The following is an 18,996-nucleotide window of genomic DNA, read 5'->3' on the forward strand; positions in this document are numbered from 1 at the left end:
CGAATAACGAATGAATTGTTTGTCAGTTTGAAATGCGGCTTCGATCTGCTGGTATTAACCGAGGCAGGGGCTGTGAGACATTGCATTGTGTTCAGGTTTGATCACAGCAATATCCGCAGTCAGGAGCTGAAAAGGACGAAGAGCTGAAAAAACACAAGAAAAAAGCTAAGAAATGTCAGCAATTGTGGTAAACTCTTTAATGTTTTTCCTGCTCGTTTAGTGTTGCGGCGCTCACAGAGGGAGCCCGGATTCAGAAAGTAACTCTTTCATTCAAAATCTTTAAAATAATGACATGCAACGAATTAAACTCTGTGTCGGGGGATGGGGGTGGGTGAAGATTATTTGTTTTATTCCCCATTCATTAGCCGACAGCGTTGTTTTGTAGAATTGTTACTGAGGGTCAGTGGAAACTACAATCACTGAACTTTAATCATTCAATTGTTTTGAATCATTGATGAAGTTTTCTCCCCTATCTGACTTTACACACTCTGCATTTAGGAGACTGGTTTAAATTGTTCAGTTCTCATGCGACAAGGAACCTGGGGCGACTTTTGTTCAATTTATTTCACAGCAAAAATAGTCTCCAAAATAATGTTTCCGACCGGGCTCAAACCGGGGACCTTTCGCGTGTGAGGCGAACGTGATAACCGCTACACTACAGAAACGCTGTGGTTCAAATCATCTCAGGAATATAACCAGAGCTTTAACCTACACAGCTGGCCGGTACATCAGGAGCTGGTTTTACGAGAATAGAATGATGCTGCTATATTTAGGAAGGCTGTGAGTGTGGCAGCAATTGCTCTCGTGTTTCACAGACTTTACACACAGGAACAGGAGGTGGCCATTTAGCAGCGAGTGGTTAGTATCTGGAATGCACGGCTTGAAAGGGCGGTGGAGAAAGACACAATCTTATCTTTCAGACGGGAGATGGATAAGTGTCTGAAGGAAAAAGAATTGCAGGGCGACGGGGGAAGGGCGGGGGAGTGGGACTCGCTGAGAATCGGCACGGGCTCGATGGGCCGAATAGCCTTCCATGCTGTCACCATTCCATGATTCGATAAGTTAGTGGCACATTTCATAGTGTGGGTGGGAGCACAATATTGCAAAGGGACATGGATTGAGTCGGCAAAACTAGAGGCATCTGAGTCAGGAGATTCGCGGGGCGTGGAAATTCGGGAGTTTAATGACTTTGAAAGGAACATTTTTGATTTGTGCCGTTTCGGTCATTGAAATGTTTGTGAAAGGAATTTTTTGCAGAAAGGGATGCAGCATTTAACCTTCTGCCTTAACACTTCTTTCTGGTTGTCAGCTCACATTTCATTTCGATGTTAAGTTCCTTCAGTTAGCATTTCTTTAATTGTGCAAAAAAAGATTGTGGTTTAATTAATGATGATTTTCCATGAAACCAACATTAAATTAAAAGAAATGCAATCGCCCAACATGGGTCTCAAACCCACGACCCTGTAATTAAGATTCTCATCTTCTACCGACTGAGCACGCCGGGCTTCTGGCTAACGTTGCATTTTATCGCTCATTGCAGCCAGGCGCCTGTTGACCACCCGCAGCCTGGATACACTAGCGTCCCAACAGCTCATTGACTGTCGGAGTGGGACCGTGCGGTGCTTCAGAAGACAGTTCGAAAAAGCAAAGTCACTGATTCCGTCCCATGTGCTCCTCCGATCAAGAATAGCAACACACTAAAAGTGCTTCAATAAAGGTTACACCTGAGCTCCACATTTGTCAATTATTTGGCTCGTTGGTTTAGGGTTATGATTTTCGCTTTGGGGTTGTTACTTGAAATTTGCGAGAGGTCCCAGGTTCAAATCCCGGACAAGCTCTCAGTTTACACACGAATTTTGAAATTGTATCGAACTTTTGCAAAGAAGGACTTGCATTTCTGCAACACCTTTCAGGAACTCATGACGCCCCAAAGCGCTTTACACCGTTGAGTTATGTTTGAAGTGTTGCAGTGTGGGGAGAAATGTGCCCAAATCATCCCACATGAACCGCAACTCTTTGCGAAGGAGTTCGGTGCAAAGAATCAGGTATCTCAGGTACTTGGACTTTCTATGAATGAGTTCTGCTTGTACCTGCGTTCAAGCTTGAAACAGTAACTGGGCTTCCATCTCACGGGAGCAGCCTGCAGCGGTTAGTGAGTAGGTGACCAGGTTGAGGTGCGCCGCTTTCAATCTTTGAAATTTCACCAAACAAAGAAACTGTGAATCCAACTGTCCCTGTAACCGACAGATTGAAGGGATCGGTGCTCCAAACAGAGCTGGAACACGCGCAGTGAAGTAACAGGGTCCGCAACATTAAATGTCAGAGTTATTAAGCAGACAATAATTAAACATACACTTAACAACAGTACTTACACCCAAATCTTGCGAATGTTAGCCGAAGAACTCAAACACGTTACAGTTCCCAGCTCGATGTACAAATTGATCAAACATTAATCGGATTCGAAACTATCTGTTCCAAATGCCACAGTTTATATCTTTTCCTTACCCCTGCTACGTGGCAATTGAAACTTTTATTACCGAACACAACTGCTCAATTTCTGATGGAAGGTCATTAACCTGAAACGTTAACTCTGTTTCTCTCTCCACAGATGCTGCCTGGCCTGCTCAGCGATTCCAGCATTTGCACTTTTTATTCTCCAAAATTATAATCAGAGTATCACTTCCCTTGTCATCGAACTACACTCCTTCATGATATGTAGCCTTGTCCTACAAAGAGGCTCCTTTCTCACGATTCAGGCATTCATTGGAATTATAACTTAACGATAACAATTATGTGATGTATGTAACTCTGCAATACTTGCCACCAGAGGGCTCGACTGTAGGAGTCCTAATGGTCACCTGCCCACACAGGGCCAGTATAAAAGGTAGGCTGCCATGTTGTTCAGGCACTCTGGAGTTGTAATAAAGAAGACTCAGGTCACACTAAGTTTAGCTCACAGTACTCATCCTCGGGGAATTCTTATGTACACAACAATTGTTGATGCGTAACAGAATACGAACTTTCACACAACCATGGCTGCCGTTGGGATATTAGAGAGATCCGTGCAGGGTGATGATTGGGAAGCCTTCTTCGAGCAGCTCGACCAGTACTTTGTGGCCAACGAGCTGGAAGGAGTCACGAACGTGGCCAAGCACAGGGCGGTTCTCCTCACCGTCTGTGGGCCGAAAATATACAGCCTCATCCAGAATCTGCTCACACCGACAAAACCAACGGAGAAGAATTATTCAGAGTTGCGCACACTGGTTTGGGACTACCTCAAGCTTAAGGAGAGTATCCTCATGGCCAGATATCGTTTTTACACGCACCATCGCTCCGGGGACCAGGACCTGGCGGATTATGTCACCGACCTGAGACACCTCGCGGGACATTGATTTTAGAGCTGCGTTGGGGCAAATACTGTTGTACTTTTCCGTGCTGGGCATCAGCCACGAGGTCATTCTTTGAAAGCTGCTGGCTGCTGAAACCCTAGACCTGAGCTGGGCCATCGCGATCGCTCAGGCATGCATGGCCACGGACGATAACACCAAACAGATAAATTCTCAACATCGAAGCTCATCGGCAAGTACTGTGCATAAAATGATGTCGCTAGCAGGCCGAACTGCATATGGCAGGGTCTATACGTCTGTGGCTGCAAGACCTGTGATGAATCAGAGTCTGCCATCGGGGATCGATGTGAATCTATTAGCACCGTGTTGGTGCTGCGGGGATAATCCTCGGGCCCATCAATATCGATTCAAGCACGACGTGTGCAAAGGCTGCACAACGATGGGGTACCTCCAGTGAATGTGCAAACGTGCTGTGACATACCACGTGGAAGAGGATGATCGATCCGGCACGGATCATGCAGCACAGGCAACTCAACCCGAGGAACAAGGACTCCCAGGTGCCGGTGGGGATGTTGCATTTTATCAGGGAGGCTTTGAGGTTGTGCCCGAAACGTTTCCTCTGCCCACCTGGGGCTCGCTTACCGTATCGGAGTTCTGAGTAGAGCGTTTGCTTAGACAGTCTCGTGTTGGGCATGTGGACAATGTGGCAAGCCCAACGGAGCTGGTCGAGTGTGGTCAGTGCTTCAATGCTGGGGATGTTGGCCTGATCGAGAACACTGATGTTGGTGCGTCTGTCCTCCCAGGGGCTTTGCAGGATCTTGCGGAGACAGCCCTGGTGGTATTTCTCCAGTGATTTGAGATGTCTGCTGTATATAGTCCATGTCTCGGATCCATACCGCGGGGCAGTTATCACCACCGCCCTGCACACCATAAGCTTGGTGCCAGATTTGAGGTCCTGGTCTTCAAACACTCTCCTCCTCAGGTGATCGAAGGCTGTGCTGGCACACTGGAGGCGGTGTTTGACCTCGTCTTCGATGTCTGCCCTTGCTGATAGTAGGTTCCCGAGGCGTGGAAAATGGTCCACGCTGTCGAAGGCCACACTTACAGCCTTCTTAAATATAGCACCATCATTCTATTCTCTTGAAACAAGTTCCTGAATTCTCGGCTAGCTGTGTAGGTTAGAGCTGTGGTTTTATCCTGTGATAGATTCTATCATAGTGTTTCCGAAGTGTAGTAGTTATCACATTCGCCTCACACACGAAAGGTCCCCGGTCCGAAACCGGGCGGAAAGATCTTGAAAACTTGAAAATGTGCCGAATGGCTGACTCCTGTTCCTAACTCTTACGTTCTTATGATCTCTTGACCTTTCACAGGAGAACAAACTCTCCTCTGAACATGCATGAGAAAGTTCCAGAAAATATTTCCGTCCGAGGTGCTTTCGCGTGTGAGGCGAACGTGTTAACCGTTACACTTCGGAAACATCTCCACTTTCAGCACCAGATTACCAAAATTAAACCCAATGAGATCGGGATAAAAGTTCCTCACATGCTCAGGGCAAAATATCTGATTGATAGTCCACAAAAGAATGAACAAACTTCAGCACGAGGTCAGACGGAAATGTTAAGCGAGCACGTGGACTGCTGAATTGCACTTTTAAGGAGTTGGTGATGACAAAACAAATGGGTTCCGCTTAAAGATCAGAAAAGTCACAAGTGGGATTCGAACCCTCACCTTCAGAGAAAACTGCAATTTGAACACAGCACCTTAGACCGCTCGGCCATCCAGACTATGCAGTACTTTGTGTGGCCACCTGCCGGTTGATTTTGAACTTTTGTGTCCTGTCACATGAAATAAATAAGGGCAGCAGGCGTATCTCTGCCTGACACCGGGGAAACAGTGAGACAGACATTACAGCAAGGTTCTGGTTATTGTCAAACAGCAAATGAAATATTAATTCTGGAAGAAAAATATCCAAAAAAACACTGACCCGATCGTGATTTGAAAACGCAACCTTCTAATTTGGAATCAGACACACTACCGTTGCGCCATGAGACCTACACTGTAAGCTGGAGATGTTCGTCTATATGAAGGTTCTGCAATACAAGGGGCTTTAACATCCCCGCCCATTCCCACCAGGTATCACAAACAGCGCTCATCGGACAGTCACCGAATGGTTTGCTCGAAAACCTTTCTCTTGCTTTCACGGGAAACCATCATTAATTAACCCCTCACCTTCTTTTGCACAATCAAACAAATGCTAACTCAGGGACATTCCATACATCAATCATTTGGCCTGTGCTTTACATTTTAACTCGAAAGCCATATCCCATTTTACTCACTGTATTTTAACTTTCGGGTTCAAAGTCTTCAGGGATCTGGGGCAACTTTTATCAAATTTAGCAGCACGGGTTTTTCCTATCATGCACACAAAATAAAATCAGTCGTGAAGATAAAATCCCACCGTGTGTATTTTCAGATTCAATGCTGTCGGATTTCAAATAAAGTGAAAGAATTTTACACTGAAAAGATTTGCAAGTGTTACTTGTATTTGTGTCTTTAATTAAACTTTGTGGCGTCTGACTCCCGTTCATGCCACTGCTGAATAAGAAAGGAGGGTTTGACGTTGACCAGCTCATCCTTTATATTCAGTGGTTTCTCACCCTTTGATGGGCTGCAGTACAGCGGATATCACGTTGGCCTAATACGTAGAAGGTCCCCGGTGGATCCGTTTTCTCTCAGTCAAAGTTATCTATTTATTGAAGTGAAATAAAGAGCAATTAAGGAATAAGGGAGCCCTTTTACCAGGAGAATAAGTAGCAAATGTTGGAAATTTCAGGAGGTCAGGCAGCATTTGCCAGCAGACGAAACATCGGATTAAACCAGGAACTTTTCCCGTGTAAAGCAAACGTGATAACCACTACACTACAGAAACCTCTGGTACAATAACGCCAACAGAGTGGAGGTGACCAGTGAGCTTCCTCTGTGCTGATCGGCATTGTGTGTCGGCTCACCTGAAACAACTTCTGTCCCACACTGAAAGTTCTCAATCCTTCTCCACCGCTGCCCTTTACAGAAATGTCAGGGATCACCCAGCCACCGTGTTCACTTCCACATCCTCACAGTGGGGCCACAGAGGCTCCTACCTTTCTATCCGCGATCAGCGAACTCACCCAGTTTACAAAATTAAACCCGAATACATGCCCGGCAAAGGGCAGGAGAAGCCAGATAGTCTGTAAACTCGGTCTATCACAGAAAGTATTTGTATTCATGGTGGTTACAGCAATTATTAATCGTCTCAAAGACCTCAATTATTTTTATGTGATGAATTGATTGAGGATTGAAACCAGGTTAGTCCGCCGAGTCTTAACCGCTCAACCACCAGGGAACAGTTACGATACATGTCGATATATTTATATATATTTATATGTGAACCTGAATTTCAACGGCTACCTACCTAGACCTCGTGCTGCCCACGGTAGTGTGTCTAACTTTGAGTGAGATAAATTGTTCCACAGTGACACCCATTTCATCTTTTGTTCCCTTTTAAACACTAGAAACTGAGACACGGGAATAAATAGAGAAACCAAAGCACAGGGTTATAGACAACAGGAAGAGAGAACGGGAAAGATATTGTCCCCACCCAGAACTAATGCAGAAACCCCTCTGCTGTGCTCGGGGTGACCAGCCACAGCCTGGATACACTAACGTCCCAACAGCTCATTGACTGTCGAAGTTGGACCGTGCGGTGCTTCAGAAGACAGGTCGAAAAAGCAAAGTCACTGATTCCATCTCATGTGCTCCTCAGATCAAGAATAGCAACACACTAAAAATGTTTCAATAATGGTTACACCTTATCTCCACGTTTCTCGAGCAGTTGGCTCGTTGGTCTAGGGGTATGATTCTCGCTTTGGCGTTATTGCTTGAAATTTGCGAGAGGTCCCGGGTTCAAATCCCAAACGAGCCCTCAGTTTACCCAAGAATTTTGAAATTGCATCAAACTTTTGCAAAGAAGGACTTGCATTTCTGCAACACCTTTCAAGAACTCATGACGCCCCAAAGCGCTTTGCATCCGTTGAGTTATGTTTGAAGTGTTGCAGTGTGGGGAAAGATGTGCCTAATCACCCCACACGAACCGCAACTCTTTGCGAAGGAGTTTGGTGCAAAATATCAGGTGCCTCAGGGACTTGGACTTTCTATGAATGAGTTCTGCTTGTGCCTGCGTTCAAGCTTGTAACAGTAACTGTGCTTCCATCTCACGGGAGCAGCGTGTAGCGGTTAGTGAGTAGGTGACCAGGTTGATGTGCGCCGCTTTCAATCTTTTAAATTTCACCAAACAAAGAAACGGTGAATCCAACTGTCCCTATAAGCGACGGATAGAAGGGATCGGTGCTCCAAACAGAGCTGGAACACACGCAGTGCAGGAATAGGGTCCGCAACGTTAAATGTCAGATTTATTAAGCAGACAATAATTAAACATACACTTAATAGTACTTACACCCAAACCTTGCGAATGTTAGCCGAAGAACTCAAACACGTTACAGTTCCAAGCTCGGTGTACACATTGATCAAACATTAATCGGATTCTAAACTCTCTGTTCCAAATGCCACATTTTATATCTTTTCCTTACCCCTGCTTCGTGAAATTGAAACTTTTAATAGTATTACCTAACACAACTGCCCAACTTCTGATGGAAGGTCATTAACCTGAAACGTTAACTCTGTTTCTCTCTCCACAGATGCTGCCTGGCCTGCTCAGTGTTTCCAGTAATTACTCTTTTTATTCTCCAAACTTATCATCAGAGTATCACTTCCCTTGTCATCTAACTACGCTCCTTCCTGATATGTAGCCTTGTCCTACAAACCAGGGTCCTTTCTGATGATTCAGGCATTCATTGGATGTATAACTTCTTACCGATAACAATTATGTGAAGTATGTAACTCTGTCATACGTGCCACCAGAGGGCGTGACTGTTGGAGTCCTAATGGTCACCTGGCCACACCTGCAGGGCCAGTATAAAAGGTTGGCTGCCATGTGGTTCAGGCGCTCTGGAGTTGTAATAAAGAAGACTAAGATCACACTAAGTTTAGCTCACAGTACTCAGCCTCCTGGTGTTCTACTTTTCACAACAATTGGCGACGATTAACAGAATACAAACCTTCACACAACCATGGCTGCTGTTGGAATATTAGAGAGATTCATAGAGAGTGAAATAAATGAGGGCAGCAGGCGGATCTCTGCCTGACACCGGGGAAAGAGGGAGACAGACCTTGGAGAAAAGGGATATGGATGGAGTCGGCAAAACTTGAAGCATCTGATTCAGGAGAGTTACGGGGCGTGGAAATTCGGGAGTTTAATGACTTTGAAAGGAACATTTTTGTTTTGTTCAGAGAAATGTTTGTGAAAGGAATTTTTTGCAGGAAGGGATGCAGCATTTAACCTTTTGCCTTAGCACTTGTTTCTGGGTGTCAGGATCACATTTCGTTTCAATGTTATTCTTCCAGAATTATTATTTCATTTGCTGTTTGACAATAACCAGACCCTTGCTCCAAGTTCTGTCTCACTCTTTCCCCGATGTCAGGCAGAGATCCGCCTGCTGCCCTGATTTATTTCATGTGACAGGACACAAAAGTTCAAAATCAACCTGCAGGTGGCGACACTGCACTGAATAGTAATGATGGCCGAGTGGTCTAAGGTGAGGTGTTCAGGTCACTATAGATAGTGTTCGAATACTATTGCAGACATTTCTTATATTGAATCATTCGGCAGAACCCATTTGCTTTGTCACCACCAACTCCTTAAAAGTGCGATTCAGCAGTCCACCTGCTCGCTTCACATTTCCGTCTGACCTGGTGCTGAAATTTGTTCATTCTTTTGTAGAACGACAATTATTTATTTTGCCCTGAGCATGTGAGGAACTTTTGTCCCGATCTCATTGGGTTTAATTTTGTTAATCTGGTGCTGAAAGTGGAGATGTTTCCGCAGTGTAACGGTTAACACCTTCTAGTTTTTTGAGTTCATGCTCAACTTTCTCCTTGAGTGCATATGGTACGGAACGGGGCTTGTCGTAAACCAATCTAGCGTCCTTCTGTACCTGACACTCGCCTTGAAGCCTTGAATCGGACTTTCCGTTTCGCAGAACACCTTTGGATACTTCTTGACAACCTCATCCGTTGATGAAAATCTCGCTTCCACACAGAAAATCTGACTACAATCCAGCTTCAGTGAGCTTAATCAATGTCTTCCTTGTAAGGCAGACTTGTCTCTTTTCACTACTATTCGAGGCAAGTTCTGAAATTAATCTTTATATTTCACCGATCGGTACAGTGATATGACCAACCACAGGAATTTACTCTCCCGAGTAGCCTCGCAGCTCTATCTTGGGTTTCTCCAGTTGGAAATCACGCAATTTGTCGCGGTACAGTGACTCCGGTATTACACTCACGGATGCACCCGTGTCAATTTCCATTGGTATCTTGAATCCAGCAACATCTATGTGGATTTTGATGCTTTCCGAATCACTGTCCGTTAAACTCGTGCTCCTGATGATGTGTAAATCTAACATCTCCTCGTCCTGTTGTTGGTTTTCCATGCTATGAAGTCTTTTGGGATTTCGACTCACAGCTTTGAACGCTGGACTCATAGCTTTAACAACAGGTTTAGCCTTCAGGCGGCATGCCTTCGTAAGATGCCCAGTCTTTCTGTCGAAGAAACACTCTGTCTTCACGTGTGGACAACTTTGAGCAATGTGTTGTCCCAGGCACCTACAGCATGACTTCGACGCTCTGGTAGAATTTCCAGGTTCTGAGGCTTTGGTCTCCCTTGTAATACCTTCAAATGCTCTGATAATGACTCCACGAGACAATGTGTCGTTCTTTAACTGTATTGACCTGAGTCCTTTATTGATAACCTTTATTGGTGGCCTGCCTTTTATACGAGGCCAGGCACACCTGTGCTGGTAAGCTACAAGTCTCCCACTGCAGTGCCCTCTGGTGGCACACCTTGTAATAGTACAAGCAGTAACCATGCAGAACACATGACAGGTGTCACTGTGGAACCGTTTCTCTCACTCAAAGTTAGACGCACGACCGTGGGCGCCACGAGGTCTAGGTAGGTAGCCATTGACCTTCAGGTTCATATATAAATATATATAAATATATCGACATGCATCGTAACTATTCCCTGGTGGTCGAGGGGTTAAGACCCGGGGCACTAACCTGGTTTCAATCCTCGATCAATTCATCGCATAAAAATAATTGAGGTCTGTGAGACGATTAATAATTGCTGCAATCACCATGAATACCAATACTTTCTTTGATAGACCGAGCTTGCAGACTATCTGGCTTCTCCTGCACTTTGCCGGGCACGTGTTTGGGGTTTAATTGTGTAAACTGGGTGAGTTCGCTGATCGTGGGGAGACAGTCGGAGCTTCTGTGGCCCCACTGTGAGGATGTGGAAGTGAACACGGTGGCTGGGTCATCCGTGACATTTCTGTAAAGGGCAGCGGAGGAGAAGGATTGAGAACATTCAGTTTCGGACAGAAGTTGTTTCAGGTGAGCCAACACATTCCCGATCATCACAGAGGGAGCTCACTGGTCAGCTCCTTGCTGTGGGGGCTGTTGTACAAGAGGTTTCTGTAGTGTAGTGGTTATCACGTTTGCTTTACACGCGAAAAGTCCCTGGTTCAATCCCAGGCAGAAACATTATATTTAAACTTGCTGTGGATGAACAATCGGAGGCGAGTTTAGTCTTCCTGCAAATGCTGCCTGGCCTGCAGAGATTTACAGCATTTGCTGTTTTTATTTGCTATTTATTCTCCTGGCAAAAGGGCTCCCTTATTCATTAATTGCTCTTTATTTCACCAATAAATAGATAACTTTGAGTGAGAGAAAATGGATCCACCGGGGACCTTTTGCGTGTGAGGCCAACGTGATATCCGCTACACTGCAGCCCATCAAAGGACGAGAAACCACTGAATATAAAGGATGAGCTGACAAATATCAGGGGCAGTGCAGTCTCGTCAATGTCAAACCCTCCTTTCTTATTCAGCAGTGGCATGAACGGGAGTCAGACGCCACAAATTTTAATTAATGACACAAATACAAGTAACACTTGCAAATCTTTTCAGTGTAAAATTCTTTCACTTTATTTGAAATGCTACTGCGTTGAATCTGAAAATACACACGGTGGGATTTTATCTTCACTACTGATTGTATTTTGTGTGCACGGTAGGAATAATCGGTGCTGATAAATTTGATAAAAGTTGCCCCAGATTCGTGGTGTCATCGGCAATGAACACTTTCAACCAGAAAGCTAAAATACATTGCGTAAAATGGGTTCACATGCATAAGAACATAAGATCATGAGAAATAGGAGCAGGAGTGGGCCATACGGCCCCTCGAGCCTGCTCCACCATTTAATACAATCATGGCTGATCTGATAATGGACTCAGGTCCATTTCCCTGCCCGCTCCCCAAAGCACAGGCCAAATGATTGAATATGGCATGTCCCTGAGTTAGCATTTGTTTGATTGTGTAAAGAAGGTGAGGGGTTACTTAATGATGGTTTCCCGTGAAAGCAAGAGAAAAGTTTTCGAACAAACCATCCGGTGACTGTCAGCTGAGCGCTGCTTTTGATACCTGGTGGGAATGGGCAGGGATTTTAAAGCCCCTTATATTGCAGAACCTTCATATAGATGAACATCTCCAGCTCACTGTGTAGGCCTCGTGGTGCAACGGTAGTGTGTCTGACTCCAGATCAACAGGTTGTGTGTTGAAATCATGTTGGGGTATTGCTCTTTTGGATATTGTTCTTCCAGAATTAATATTTCCTTTGCTGTTTGGCATTAACCAGACCCTTGCTCCAAGGTCTGTCTCACTGTTTCCCCGGTGTCAGGCAGAGATACGCCTGCAGCCCTCATTTATTTCATGTGACAGGAGACAAAAGTTCAAAATCAACCTGCAGGTGGCCACACACAGCGCTGAATAGTCAGGATGGCCGGGCGGTAGAAGGTGCTGTGTTCAGGTCACTGTCTCCTCTACACGAGTGTTCAGCTTGAATTCCAATTCTAACAATAATTATCATTAAACGGAACACATTTGTTTGACACCACGGCCAACTCCTTCAAAGTGGGATTCAGCTGTTCAGCTGCTCGCTTAACATTTCCGTCTGACCTGGTGCTGGAGTTTGTTAAAGAGAGTCAGTGCAGAAGATTCAACCTTTCACCTTATTCCTGAGCACCACCTTCTTACCTCAGGCCAGAAAGTCTCAAGCCGTACATTCCTGATCCTAACCACTCGCTGCTAAATGGCCAGCTCCTGTTCCGATGTGTAAAGTCTGGGAAACACGAGATCAATTCCTACCACAATCACAGCCTTCCTAAATATAGCACCGTCATTCTATTCTCGTAAAACCAGCTCCTGAAGTATCGGCCAGCTGTGTAAGTTAAAGCGCTGGTTATGTTCCTCGCATTGCGTCAATTGCAGTGTTTCCGTAGTGTAGTGGTTATCTCATTCGCTGAACACGTGAAAAATCCCCGTATCGCAACCGGGCGTGATCATTGATCAATTAAAGATGAGAAAAAATTAAATAATTGACATTAATGGTTCAATATTAACAAAGTTGGTTTTTGTTTCTGCTTAATGATTAAAAATAATAAACACCAGAAGTGACATTTGGACCCTTGTCTTCAAGATAGATTTTGAATTGAACAAAGCACCTTCGACCGCTCGGCCATCCTGACGACTCACTGCTGTGTGTGGCCACCTGCAGATTAATTTGAAATTTTGTGTCCTGTGACATGAAATAATTGAGGGCAGCAGGTGTATCTCTGCCTGACACCGGGGAAACAGTGAGACAGACCTTGGAGCAAGGGTCTGGTTATTGTCAAACAGCAAATGAAATATTAATTCTGGAAGAAAAATATCCAAAAAAACACTGACCCTAACGTGATTTGAATACGCAACCTTCGGATCAAGAGTCAGACACACTACCGTTGCACCATGAGACCTACACAGTGGACTGGAGATTTTTGTCTATATGAAGGTTCTGCAATACAAGGGGCTTGAAAATCCCCGCCCATTCCCACCAGGTATCACAAACAGCGCTCACCGGACAGTCACCTTATGGTTTATTCGAAAACTTTTCTCTTGCTTTAACTGGAAACCATCATTAATTAACCCCTCACCTACTTTTGCACAATCAAACAAATGCTAACTTAGGGACATTCCATACTTCAATCATTTGGCCTGTGCTTTGCATCTCAACTCGAAAACCATATCCCATTTTACTCACTGTATTTTAGCTTTCTGGTTCAAAGTCTTCAGGGATCTGGGACAACTTTTATCAAATTTAGCAGCACCGGTTTTTCCTATCGTGTACCCAAAATAAAATCAGTAGTGAAGATAAAATCCCACCGTGCGTATTTTCAGATTCAATGCTGTCGGATTTCAAATAAAGTGAAATAATTTTACAGTGAAAAGATTTGCAAGTGTTACTTGTATTTGTGTCTTTAATTAAACTTTGTGGCGTCTGACTCCCGTTCATGCCACTGCTGAATAAGAAAGGAGGGTTTGACTTTGACCAGCTCATCCTTTGTATTCAGTGGTTTCTCACTTATTGATGGGCTGCAGTGCAGCGGATATCACGTTGGCCTCACACGCAAAAGGTCCCCGGTGGATCCGTTTTCTCTCAGTCAAAGTTATCTATTTATTGAAGTGAAATAAAGAGCAATTAAGAAATAAGGGAGCCCTTTTACCAGGAGAAAAATAGCAAATGCTGGAAATCTCAGCAGGTCAGGCAGCATTTGCCAGGTGACTAAACTCGGGATTGAATCAGGGAACTTCCCCGTGTAAAGCAAACGTGATAACCACTACACTACAGAAACCTCTGGTACAATAACACCAACAGAGGGGAGGTGACCAGTGAGCTCCGTCTGTGCTGATCGGCATTGTGTGTTGGCTCACCTAAAACAACTTCTGTCCTGCATTGAATGTTCTCAATCCTTCTCCTCTGCTGCCCTTTACAGAAATGTCAGGGATCACCCAGCCACCGTGTTCACTTCCACATCCTCACAGTGGGGCCACAGAGGCTCCTACCTTTCTATCCGCGATCAGCGAACTCACCCAGTTTACAAAATTAAACCCGGAATACATGCCCGGAAAAGTCAGATAGTCTGTAAGCTCGGTCTATCACAGAAAGTATTGGTATTCATGGTGGTTACAGCAATTATTAATCGTCTCACAGACCTCAATTATTTTTATGCGATGAATTGATCGTGGATTGAAACCAGGTTAGTCCGCCGGGTCTTAACCGCTCGACCACCAGGGAACTGTTACGATACATGTCGATATATTTATATATATTTGTATATGACCCTGAATATCAACAGCTACCTACCTAGACCTCGTGCTGCCCACGGTAGTGTGTCTAACTTTGAGTGAGAGAAATTGTTCCACAGTGAGACCCATTTCATCTTTTGTTCCCTTTTAAACACTAGAAACTGAGACAGGGGAATAAATAGAGAAACCAAAGCACAGGGTTATAGACAAGAGGAAGAGAGAAGGGGAAAGGTACTGTCCCCACCCAGAACTAATACAGAAACCCCTCTGCTGCGCTCGGGGTGACCATCCACAGCCTGGATACACTAACGTCCCAACAGCTCATTGACTGTCGGAGTTGGACCGTGCGGTGCTTCAGAAGACAGGTCGAAAAAGCAAAGTCACTGATTCCATCTCATGTGCTCCTCCGATCAAGAATAGCAAGACACTAAAAATGTTTCAATAATGGTTACACCTTATCTCCACGTTTATTGAGCAGTTGGCTCGTTGGTCTAGGGGTATGATTCTCGCTTCGGGGTTATTGCTTGAAATTTGCGAGAGGTCCCGGGTTCAAATCCCGGACGAGCTCTCAATTTACCCAAGATTGTTGAAATTGCATCAAACTTTTGTAAAGAAGGACTTGCATTTCTGCAACACCTTTCAGGAACTCATGACGCCCCAAAGCGCTTTGCATCCGTTGAGTTGTGTTTGAAGTGTTGTCGTGTGGGGAAAGATGTGCCCAAATCACCCCACACGAACCGTAACTCATTGCGAAGGAGTTTGGTGCAAAAAATCAGGTGCCTCAGGGACTTGGACTTTCTATGAATGAGTTCTGCTTGTACCTGCGTTCAAGCTTGTAACAGTAACTGTGCATCCATCTCACGGGACCAGCGTGTAGCGGTTAGTGAGTCGGTCACCAGGTTGATGTGCGCCGCTTTCAATCTTTTAAATTTCACCAAACAAAGAAACGGTGAATCCAACTGTCCCTGTAAGCGACGGATTGAAGGGATCGGTGCTCCAAACAGAGCTGGAACACACGCAGTGCAGGAATAGGGTCCGCAACATTAAATGTCAGAGTTATTAAGCAGACAATAATGAAACATACACTTAATAGTACTTACACCCAAACCTTGCGAATGTTAGCCGAAGAACACAAACACGTTGCAGTTTTCAGCTCGGTGTACCAATTGATCAAAAATTAATCGGATTCTAAACTATCTGTTCCAAATGCCACATTTTATATCTTTGCCTTACCCCTGCTTCGTGACAATTGAAACTTTTAATAGTATTACCTAACACAAGTGCCCAACTTCTGATGGAAGGTCATTAACCTGAAACGTTAACTCTGTTTCTCTCTCCACAGATGCTGCCTGGCCTGCTCAGTGTTTCCAGTATTTACTCTTTTTATTCTCCAAACTTATCATCAGAGTATCACTTCCCTTGTCATCTAACTACGCTCCGTCCTGAAATGTAGCCTTGTCCTAAAAACCAGGCTCCTTTCTGATGATTCAGGCATTCATTGGAATTATAACTTCTTAACGATAACAATTACGTGAAGTATGTAACTATGTCATACTTGCCACCAGAGGGCGTGACTGTTGGAGTCCTAATGGTCACCTGCCCACACCTGCAGTGCCAGTATAAAAGGTTGGCTGCCATGTTGTTCAGGCACTCTGGAGTTGTAATAAAGAAGACTAAGATCACACTAAGTTTAGCTCACAGTACTCAGTCTCCTGGTGTTCTACTTTTCACAACAATTGGCGACGATTAACAGAATACAAACCTTCACACAACCATGGCTGCTGTTGGAATATTAGAGAGTGAAATAAATGAGGGCAGCAGGCGGATCTCTGCCTGACACCGGGGAAACAGGGAGACAGACCTTGGAGCAAAGGGATATGGATTGGGTCGGCAAAACTTGAGGCACATGATTCAGGAGAGTCGCGGTGCGTGGAAATTCGGGAGTTTAATGACTTTGAAAGGAACATTTTTGTTTTGTGACGTTTTGTTCAGAGAAATGTTTGTGAAAGGAATTTTTTGCAGGAAGGGATGCAGCATTTAACCTTTTGCCTTAGCACAAGTTTCTGGGTGTCAGGATCACATTTCGTTTCAATGTTTTTCTTCCAGAAATAATATTTCATTTGCTGTTTGACAATAACCAGACCCTTCCTCCAAGGTCTGTCTCACTCTTTCCCCGGTGTCAGGCAGAGATCTGCCTGCTGCCCTGATTTATTTCATGTGACAGGACACAAAAGTTCAAAATCAACCTGCAGGTGGCCACACATAGCACTGAATAGTAATGATGTCCGAGTGGTCTAAGGTGATGTGTTCAGGTCACTATAGATAGTATTCGAATCCTACTGCAGACATTTCTTATATTGAATCATTAGGCAGAACCCATTTGCTTTGTCATCACCAACTCCTTAAATGTGCGATTCAGCAGTCCACCTGCTCGCTGAACATTTCATTCTGACCTGGTGCTGAAATTTGTTCATTCTTTTGTAGAACGACAATTATTTATTTTGCCCTGAGCATGTGAGGAACTTTTCTCCCGATCTCATTGGGTTTAATTTTGTTAATCTTGTGCTGAAAGTGGAGATGTTTCCGCAGTGTAACGTTTAACACCTTCTAGTTTTTTGAGTTCATGCTCAACTTTCTCCTTGAGCGCATATGGTACGGAACGGGGCTTGTAGTAAACCAATCTAGCGTCCTTCTGTACCCTGACACTCGCCTTGAAGCCTTGGATCGGACTGTCCGTTTCGCAGAACACCTTTGGATACTTCTTGACAACCTCATCCGTTGATGAAAATCTCGCTTCCACACAGAAAATCTGACTACAATCCAGCTTCAGTGAGCTTAATCAATTTCTTCCTTGTAAGGCAGACTTGTCTGTTTTCACTACTATTCGAGGCAAGTTCTGAAATTAATCTTTATATTTCACCGATCGGTACAGTGATATGACCAACCACAGGAATTTACTCTCCCGAGTAGCCTCGCTGCTCTATCTTGGGTTTCTCCAGTTGGAAATCACGTAATTTGTCGCGGTTCAGTGACTCCGGTATTACACTCACGGATGCACCCGTGTCAATTTCCATTGGTATCTTGAATCCAGCAACATCTATGTGGATTTTGATGCTTTCCGAATCACTGTCCGTTAAACTAGTGCTCCTGATGATGTGTAACTCTAACATCTCCTCGTCCTGTTGTTGGTCTTCCATACTATGTAGTCTCTTGGGATTTCTACTCATAGCTTTGAACGCTGGACTCATAGCTTTAAAAATAGGTTTCCCCTTCAGTCGGCATGCCTTCACAAGATGCCCAGTCTTTCTGTCGAAGAAACACTCTGCCTTCACGTGTGGAGAACTATGAGCAATGTGTTGTCCCAGGCACCTACAGCATGACTTCGACGCTTTGGTAGAATTTCCAGTTTCTGAGGCTTTTGGCTCCCTTGTTATACCTTCAAATGCTCTGATAATGACTCCACGAGACAATGTGTCGTTCTTTAACTGTCGTGACCTGAGTCATTTATTGATAACCACAGAGTGAGGATCACACCTGGTGGCCTGCCTTTTATACTAGGCCAGGCACACCTGTGCAGGTAAGCTACAAGTCTCCCACTGCAGTGCCCTCTGATGGCACACCTTGTAATAGTACAAGCAGTAACCATGTTGAACACATGACAGGTGTCACTGTGGAACAGTTTCTCTCACTCAAAGTAAGACGCACTGCCGTGGGCGCCACGAGGTCTAGGTAGGTAGCCATTGACATTCAGGTTCATATATAAGTATATATAAATATATCTACATGCATCGTAACTGTTCCCTGGAGGTCGAGGGGTTAAGATCCGGTGCACTAACCTGGTTCGACATGTATCATAACTGTTCCCTGGTGGTCGAGGGGTTAAGACCCGGCGCACGAACCTGGTTTCAATCCTTGATCAATTCATCGCAGAAAAATAATTGAGGTCTGTGAAACGCTTAATAATTGCTGTAATCACCATGAATACCAATACTCTCTGTGATAGACCGAGATTACAGACTATCTGGCTTCTCCTGCACTTTGCCGGGCACGTGTTTGGGGTTTAATTTTGTAAACTGGGTGAGTTCGCTGATCGCGGGGAGACGGTAGGAGCCTCTGTGGCCCCACTGTGAGGATGTGGAAATGAACACGGTGGCTGGGTGATCCGTGACATTTCTGTAAAGGGCAGCGGAGGAGAAGGATTGAGAACTTTCAGTGTGCGGCAGAATTTGTTTCAGGAGAGCCAACACATTCCAGATCTTCACAGAGGGAGCTCACTGGTCAGCTCCACGCTGTGGGGGCCGTTGTACAAGAG

At 44.8% G+C, this 18,996-nt stretch overlaps 3 non-coding genes across 3 annotated transcripts; 2 read left to right on the forward strand and 1 right to left on the reverse strand.

Annotated features, from left to right (window-relative positions):
- Positions 1–592: 592 nt before the first annotated feature.
- Positions 593–665, reverse strand: trnav-cac (transfer RNA valine (anticodon CAC)). The gene has a single exon. It is a non-coding gene; the product is annotated as a tRNA-Val (tRNA).
- A 10,310-nt stretch (positions 666–10,975) lies between these two features.
- trnav-uac (transfer RNA valine (anticodon UAC)) lies at positions 10,976–11,048 on the forward strand. The gene has a single exon. It is a non-coding gene; the product is annotated as a tRNA-Val (tRNA).
- A 4,116-nt stretch (positions 11,049–15,164) lies between these two features.
- trnap-cgg (transfer RNA proline (anticodon CGG)) lies at positions 15,165–15,252 on the forward strand. The gene is given in 2 exon segments: positions 15,165–15,200; positions 15,217–15,252. It is a non-coding gene; the product is annotated as a tRNA-Pro (tRNA).
- The last annotated feature ends 3,744 nt before the right edge of the window (positions 15,253–18,996 follow it).

Source organism: Pristiophorus japonicus, unplaced genomic scaffold (genome assembly GCF_044704955.1).
Source record: "Pristiophorus japonicus isolate sPriJap1 unplaced genomic scaffold, sPriJap1.hap1 HAP1_SCAFFOLD_29, whole genome shotgun sequence".
NCBI classification, from domain to species: domain Eukaryota; kingdom Metazoa; phylum Chordata; class Chondrichthyes; family Pristiophoridae; genus Pristiophorus; species Pristiophorus japonicus.